Source organism: Peromyscus leucopus, chromosome 1, assembly GCF_004664715.2.
Source record: "Peromyscus leucopus breed LL Stock chromosome 1, UCI_PerLeu_2.1, whole genome shotgun sequence".
Lineage (NCBI taxonomy): Eukaryota > Metazoa > Chordata > Mammalia > Rodentia > Cricetidae > Peromyscus > Peromyscus leucopus.
The window spans coordinates 100,911,919-100,918,161 of NC_051063.1; the positions used below are offsets into that span (position 1 = coordinate 100,911,919).

General features: G+C 38.7%; 1 long non-coding RNA gene across 1 annotated transcript; it reads left to right on the plus strand.

Moving 5' to 3' along the window:
- Positions 1-2,686: 2,686 nt before the first annotated feature.
- Positions 2,687-4,148, plus strand: LOC119087620. The gene is made up of 2 exons (XR_005091103.1): positions 2,687-2,845; positions 4,056-4,148. It is a non-coding gene; the product is annotated as an uncharacterized LOC119087620 (long non-coding RNA).
- Positions 4,149-6,243: the final 2,095 nt, after the last annotated feature.

The window sequence follows — 6,243 nt, forward strand, 5'->3', positions numbered from 1 at the left end:
CCAAGAATTTGATCTTGGGATATCTCAAAGCCTCTGATCTTGCTGTCCCAGGATTCTAACTTCTGCTCTCAACTAGCTTTTCCATTGTAATTACTGGCTATATTCTAGAACAGCTGAGGTTAACTGATTCCAGTCATCTGGTATGATTCTATTTGTAGAAGACCATGTATTTAATATCTGTTTTAGGTATGTTGAGTGTTTGCCATAGGTGACTATCACTTCCTTAATGTTTTTTAAATCTCTCAAAAGAATAGGTTGCAAAATATATTTTACATATGGCTCAGGATGTTTATCATCTGCTGGCTTTTCATGGATGTTGATGGGATAAACCATTGTATAAGAATTATCTGGTGATGTTATGACCTGTATGGCCTTGCCCTTCTGTTTATTAGCTTCTTTGTCATCTTTACTGAGAGATTCCTCCAGAGCTTGCAATCAAGCACATAAGGTCTATTGTAGCATTTGAACCTCCTCTGTTGTAAAGGTTTCAAGAAATTTCATGGATCATGCAATGTTTTATGTTTGCCTGAAACACATGATTACATAGACCTTATTTTTATCAATTATTGATAATCTTTCTTCCTTATAAATTATCTAAATAATGGTAACATTGCTCTGGAGAGTTATTGTTTTATCCATTAAGTATTTATATTTATCAATAGAATTAAACCTGTTTGTATAGTAATTATTAATGGACTAAAGTTCATGTGGTATGTTAGTTGATTCCAAAAAAAGATTTCTTTTATTTAAGTCTTCATTACTACCTTGTAAAGCCTGCATCTTGGATAGACAGGAAGTAGCTCACATTTGGAAGCTGCAGAGTTGGTGGAGTAAGGTTGGCTTGTGGCTTTTCCTATTTACCTAATCTCTAAAGCTTTCACCCCTATATCTGGCTCTGTGTTTTTTATTTAATAAGATCATTTAGAAATTCTGCTGGCCAGTGGTGGTGAATGCCTTTAATCCCAGCACTAGGAACGCAGATGCAGATGGATCACTGTGAGTTCGAGGCCAGCCTGGACTACAGAGTGAGTTCCATGAAAGCCACAAAGATACACAGAGCCTTGAAAAAAAAAACAAAAACAAACAAACAAAAACCAAACCAAACCAAACCAACCAACCAAACAAACAAAAACAAAAACAAAAACAAACAAACAAAAAAATAAGAAAAAACCAAGAAAATAAGAAAAAAAATTCATCTACAATCAAAGAAATTTATTTGGGGGTAAACTCACAACCACAGTGGATTTTTCATCGAGTTCAGGAAAGCCGGGCTATGTCCCATGCTGAAAGGCTTGATCCAAGAACTCAGCTTCCAAAACCACAAGGTAGCCAAGGTAGCATGCGTGCATCCCAGGTCTTCAGGGTCCCTGGTGGTCATGCCCCAGTGGCAGGTACCTCAAAGTCATCGGCAGGTGTAACAGCTTACAGCGCCTCACTGGGGGCAGTGCTATATTACTGTTCATGCTACTATTAGCAACACTTCACAGTTGGATTTTCTAAATTCTGGAGACAAAATATGAGTTTTAAGAGTTCCTTATCCTTTATTCTACTACAAGTCTGCAATACTGTTTAGATTTAAGTGCCTTAGGGATTACCCCAGTTAAGAAGTGACTCTAAACAAAAACCAAAACAAAACCACCCATCAAACTCTGTTCCTTCACATGTGACAGACCATTAGTTCCACTCTTCACAGTGAGCCATCCATCTACTTCAGGTCAATGTGGATAGGGACCAGCTGAGTGAGCCATCCATCTACATCAGGTCAATGTGGATAGGGACCAGCTGAGTGAGACATCCATCTACATCAGGTCAATGTGGATAGGGACCAGCTGAGTGAGCCATCCATCTACATTAGGTCAATGAGAATAGGGACCAGCTGTACACTGGGTCAAAATGCATTCCTGTTCAGAGATTGAACCTATTTTATAAAACCTGGGCCTCCGTGATCCCATATCTGCCAATATGAAAGCCCTATTCACTTGTTTTGGAAGTGATGTCTTCTTGTTTCATATGGAACTGAATATTTTCACAACTTACCCAGTAATTCACACAAGTGAACTTTCTAATTTACCAAAAACTTAACAAACAAACAATAAACCTTCACACAGCATTTGGGCTCACTGCCCACTTTTTTCAGGGTTTAGAAGACTACTAACAAATACAGATTGTTAAGAGCCAGTACATGTCATTTAAGAGCTGTATCTATAGGTTTAATCATTATAAAATGTACCATCTTTTGTTTTCTGTCAATTGTTAATTCTTAGTGCTTGGGCTGATTTAATCAAACTCCCCCACCAGGTTCAGAAACTGAACTTTTATTCAGTATACTGACATAGGCATAGCTCACTTACTTCATGAATTGTTAGGAAAGTAAAAAGTGCACACCCTGGAAGGAAGAAAAGAAGACAGGACCCTTATGGTGATTTTTACTGCACCAAGTCTGTAATTCTGAGAGCAAGTTCCTAATTTCTCTCTCTCTCTCTCTCTCTCTCTCTCTCTCTCTCTCTCTCTCTCTCTCTCTCTCTCTCTCTCTCCATCTCATAGATGTATACCCGTCAGAAACCAGGAACCCCGGCAAGATGTATTTTAATTGATATAGTGACTTCACAGCTAGCCTTCCTTATCAGCAAAGACAGACCTGTCCTCAATGTGGTGATATGTTGATATGAAAGCACTACTCACTGCTGCTTCATCCTGACAGAGCTTGTACATTCAGTACCTAGAGTTCTTGAGGGAACAAAGGGGAGAAAGCTAAAACAGAACAGCCAGCCACATAGAATGAGGGTGGGGAGAAATGTTGATAGCTCTGAGAATCAAATGACTGAACCACAAATGGAAATGAAGAGTAAGCCACATCATTTAATAATTTAAGGGCACCCCTTTTAGGAAAACTTTTATATAAATATTTTAGATATTTGGTATCCAATTTTAGTTTTCTTTCAGATTACCCCCATGCTGTTTTTATTCTACAAGTTCTCAAAACTTCCCTTCTTTTTTGCCCTTTAAAGTATCACTGGGATTTTTAAATGAAACAGTAAGAAAAGGAAATGCCCAGTAAACATTACTGACCACTAGATTAATAAACATTACTGGAGATCTATTTAGCTAGTGGTAAAATGTTAAGGTCCTGATCTGGCAAAGCTCACAGTATCCAGCTGATATTTCTCTCCCATATAGACATTATTCAGGAGAGAAAAGGGAAGATGAATGAAGAGCAGATAAATCATAGGAATATAGAAAGTTCTCTTTTATCTGAAAGCCAAGTACAATTTGCTCTTTAGGTGGCTATGAGTCCCACACTCTGGCAGCCACGAAATAGTATTTGTCACATCATTATTCACATTAATACAGAACACAGACACTTAGATATACACAGCACCTACACAGATCAGAGCCAGAATTAGTCTAAATTATTTTTACCTTGCAAATTAGTTTCATAAGTTTATCTTATTTTCTAGGCCTCTTTAGTATTTTCTGGTGTTTTGAGTGATATTAAAATGAATATACCTATTAAGTTCTTATAATTAAATGAAAAAGAGGATTCACATATGCATATCCTGGAGCTAGAATTGAATCTTTCATAACTAATCTAGTCAAGGTGGGCTGACTGAGAGCACATGGGGTTTCTGGCTATTTCAAGGGAAATGTCTCTCTGGGTCTTGATGCTGTTAATCACTGGGTTTGTCAGAGTGGATTGTGTTCACACTAGCTATGATAACATAATAGAGGTGTGCAGGATGCCTTGCAATCATGCAAATAACAGCAAGAATATACAGGGTCATAAAAGAAGCCAGGATGTGAGTGGTACAGGTTTTGAGAGCTTTGAGCCATCTTCTCAGTCAGCTTCAGAGGGCAAAATATACAGTGAATAAAATACCAGAAAAAAATGAGTAACTAAAAAGAGCATTTACAAAATATAGTCATAACAATGCATACCAGTATTTGCGAGTTCTTAAGTTTGTGGTCAACTGTTCTGTCTGGTATCAGCATATTTGGGACCTCTAAGACCCAGTTTTTAGAAAAACTTTGCAGGAGCTTCTTATCTATGTTTTCAGCCTTGCCAAAACCCTAGCTGACCTGACCACATTCAAGTACCCTTGAAGAAATGAGGAAGAAGAAGAAAAAAAAAAAAAAAAAAAAAAAGGAAATCAATGGAACCCTTCTGCCCCCTACCGGTATGCAAGGGGATCTTTAGAGGAATGACTTTAAAAGGGTGGTGATATATGTGTATCCCAGTCAGCTTTAAGTGTTATCCTGAAACAACCTAGAGTCATCTGAGAAGAAAGTCTCAACTGAAGAAATCGCCTAGATGCAATTAGCCTGTGGGCATACTTCTGGAAGATTATTAACTGATGCAGGAGGGCCCAGCCCATGGAGGGTACATCCTTAGGCAGGTGGTGCTGGTCTTTATAGGAAAGCTGGGTAATTGGGATAGAGTTCAGTTCAATTGGGCTGGAGTTCAGTTCCCAGCATCCACATTAGCCTCATAATAGCAACTCACAATAGCCTTTACTCCAGGTTCAGGGGAACCTGATGCCTCTAGTCTCCATGTAACCTATACTGGTTTACAGACACATAATTTACAAAAATAAAAAGTAATCTATTAACAAATTTATAATAATAAATATTCAAAAAGCAAAAATGATTTCTATGACATCTTAATGCATTCTTGGAGCCTTGTAATCCTGACTAATCCTATCATGTGATGTAGGGAACAGAATGAAAAACAAAGAGCCTTAAGATTTGAAGGAATATATGATGAAAAAGGACTCATTACAGTGGCTTCTAAGAATCATGCAGCATGCCTGCCCCACGTGATACTTAGAGTCCTATTACTGTAGATGCCTGTGTGGAACAGGACATGACTGTGCCAGTGCAAATCTCTGACACGCAAACAAACCCTGCACAGGTGTTAATTTTAGTGACTGGGCATGCTAAGCAGAAGAAATGTTTCTCAGGCTCTGGAGGAGGAGAAGGCAGGGAAGCTCTCAGGAGTTGAGCCAGTGCTGGGCCATTCTCCTATGGTAGGCTACAACTCACTGCTCTTGGGCTAAACACCTAGGACCCAAGAGATACCTACAAAGAGGGATAAGTAAGTGGTCCAGATTTGCTGGCTGGACTCTGGGAATCTCCTTGCTACTGCCTTTTTCCCTAACCTATTAAGTATCTTTAGATTTCTAACAAGCAATAAGTACACAGCTATGCTCAAATGAAGCTTGCATCAGAGGATTGGAAAAGAAGCAGGAAATGACAGAAGATGTTCATTATTTCTTGAACTTGCTGTGTTTTGTGCAGTTCTGATCCGTAGGGTCTAGCACTTAACTCTAGTTACATTGATCTTTAACCGTGGTATATTATTATGCTGAGTCATTGAGTAACCAGACAAGACTATTCCCTGTTTAGATTGTATTTATGCAGTGGCCATTTTTTTGCTATCAAAGCACACAAACTATAGGCACATTAAATTTTGTAGTGGCAAATAAGGCTTAGTTGTTTAAAATGTTTAGTCAAAACAATCCTTACATATACACAGATGAATGCATGAATGTTTTCCACAAAATGTACTGAGCATTATGATATCAGGTAATGGTTCAGATGCACATTGAGTAGGTGAACCTCAGAGATGTTAGCTCTGAATGTGAGGAAGGGCTTACACTGGTGACTAGGTAGGAATAGAGATCTACTTTAAACTAATGCTTCCATCACTGGGCATTATAAAAACAAGTGATGATTTTAGACTACAGATTGCTATAGACAGCATCAGATAGTACATCTTGGTTTTGCAGGTATGCCTCAAAAATTTTATTCTGAGGTCAAGAAAGTTACATTTGTTAAAAGTAGCAATTATTTTTGTCTTAATGTTGGCAATTTTACGAGTGCCCCAATGTTGTCTGTTGCTGCAATATAGATTTATCTGATTTGTGTAGCTACTGTCCTCAAATCCTAACTTGAGAATGGATTCATAATGGTGCTATTTCTTTAGGTAACTTATCAGCAAGAGAATTAAACTTCAAAGTAACAGTCTCTGGCACACAGCCAAGTACATCTTAGCTGGTGGTGTTCAGGTCCAATTGTGTGCAGCCCCAGCCAGAATAAGCCTGTGTCATATCTACCCTGGGTAGGTATGGCTGTCATCACTGAAGCCTCACCCTGAAGAGCCACACCCTGGCACTAGCCAATCTGCTCAAGCAAGCAGAGAGGGCAGGAGCCAGGGCAGGGCATATAAAGTAGAGCAGGATCAGT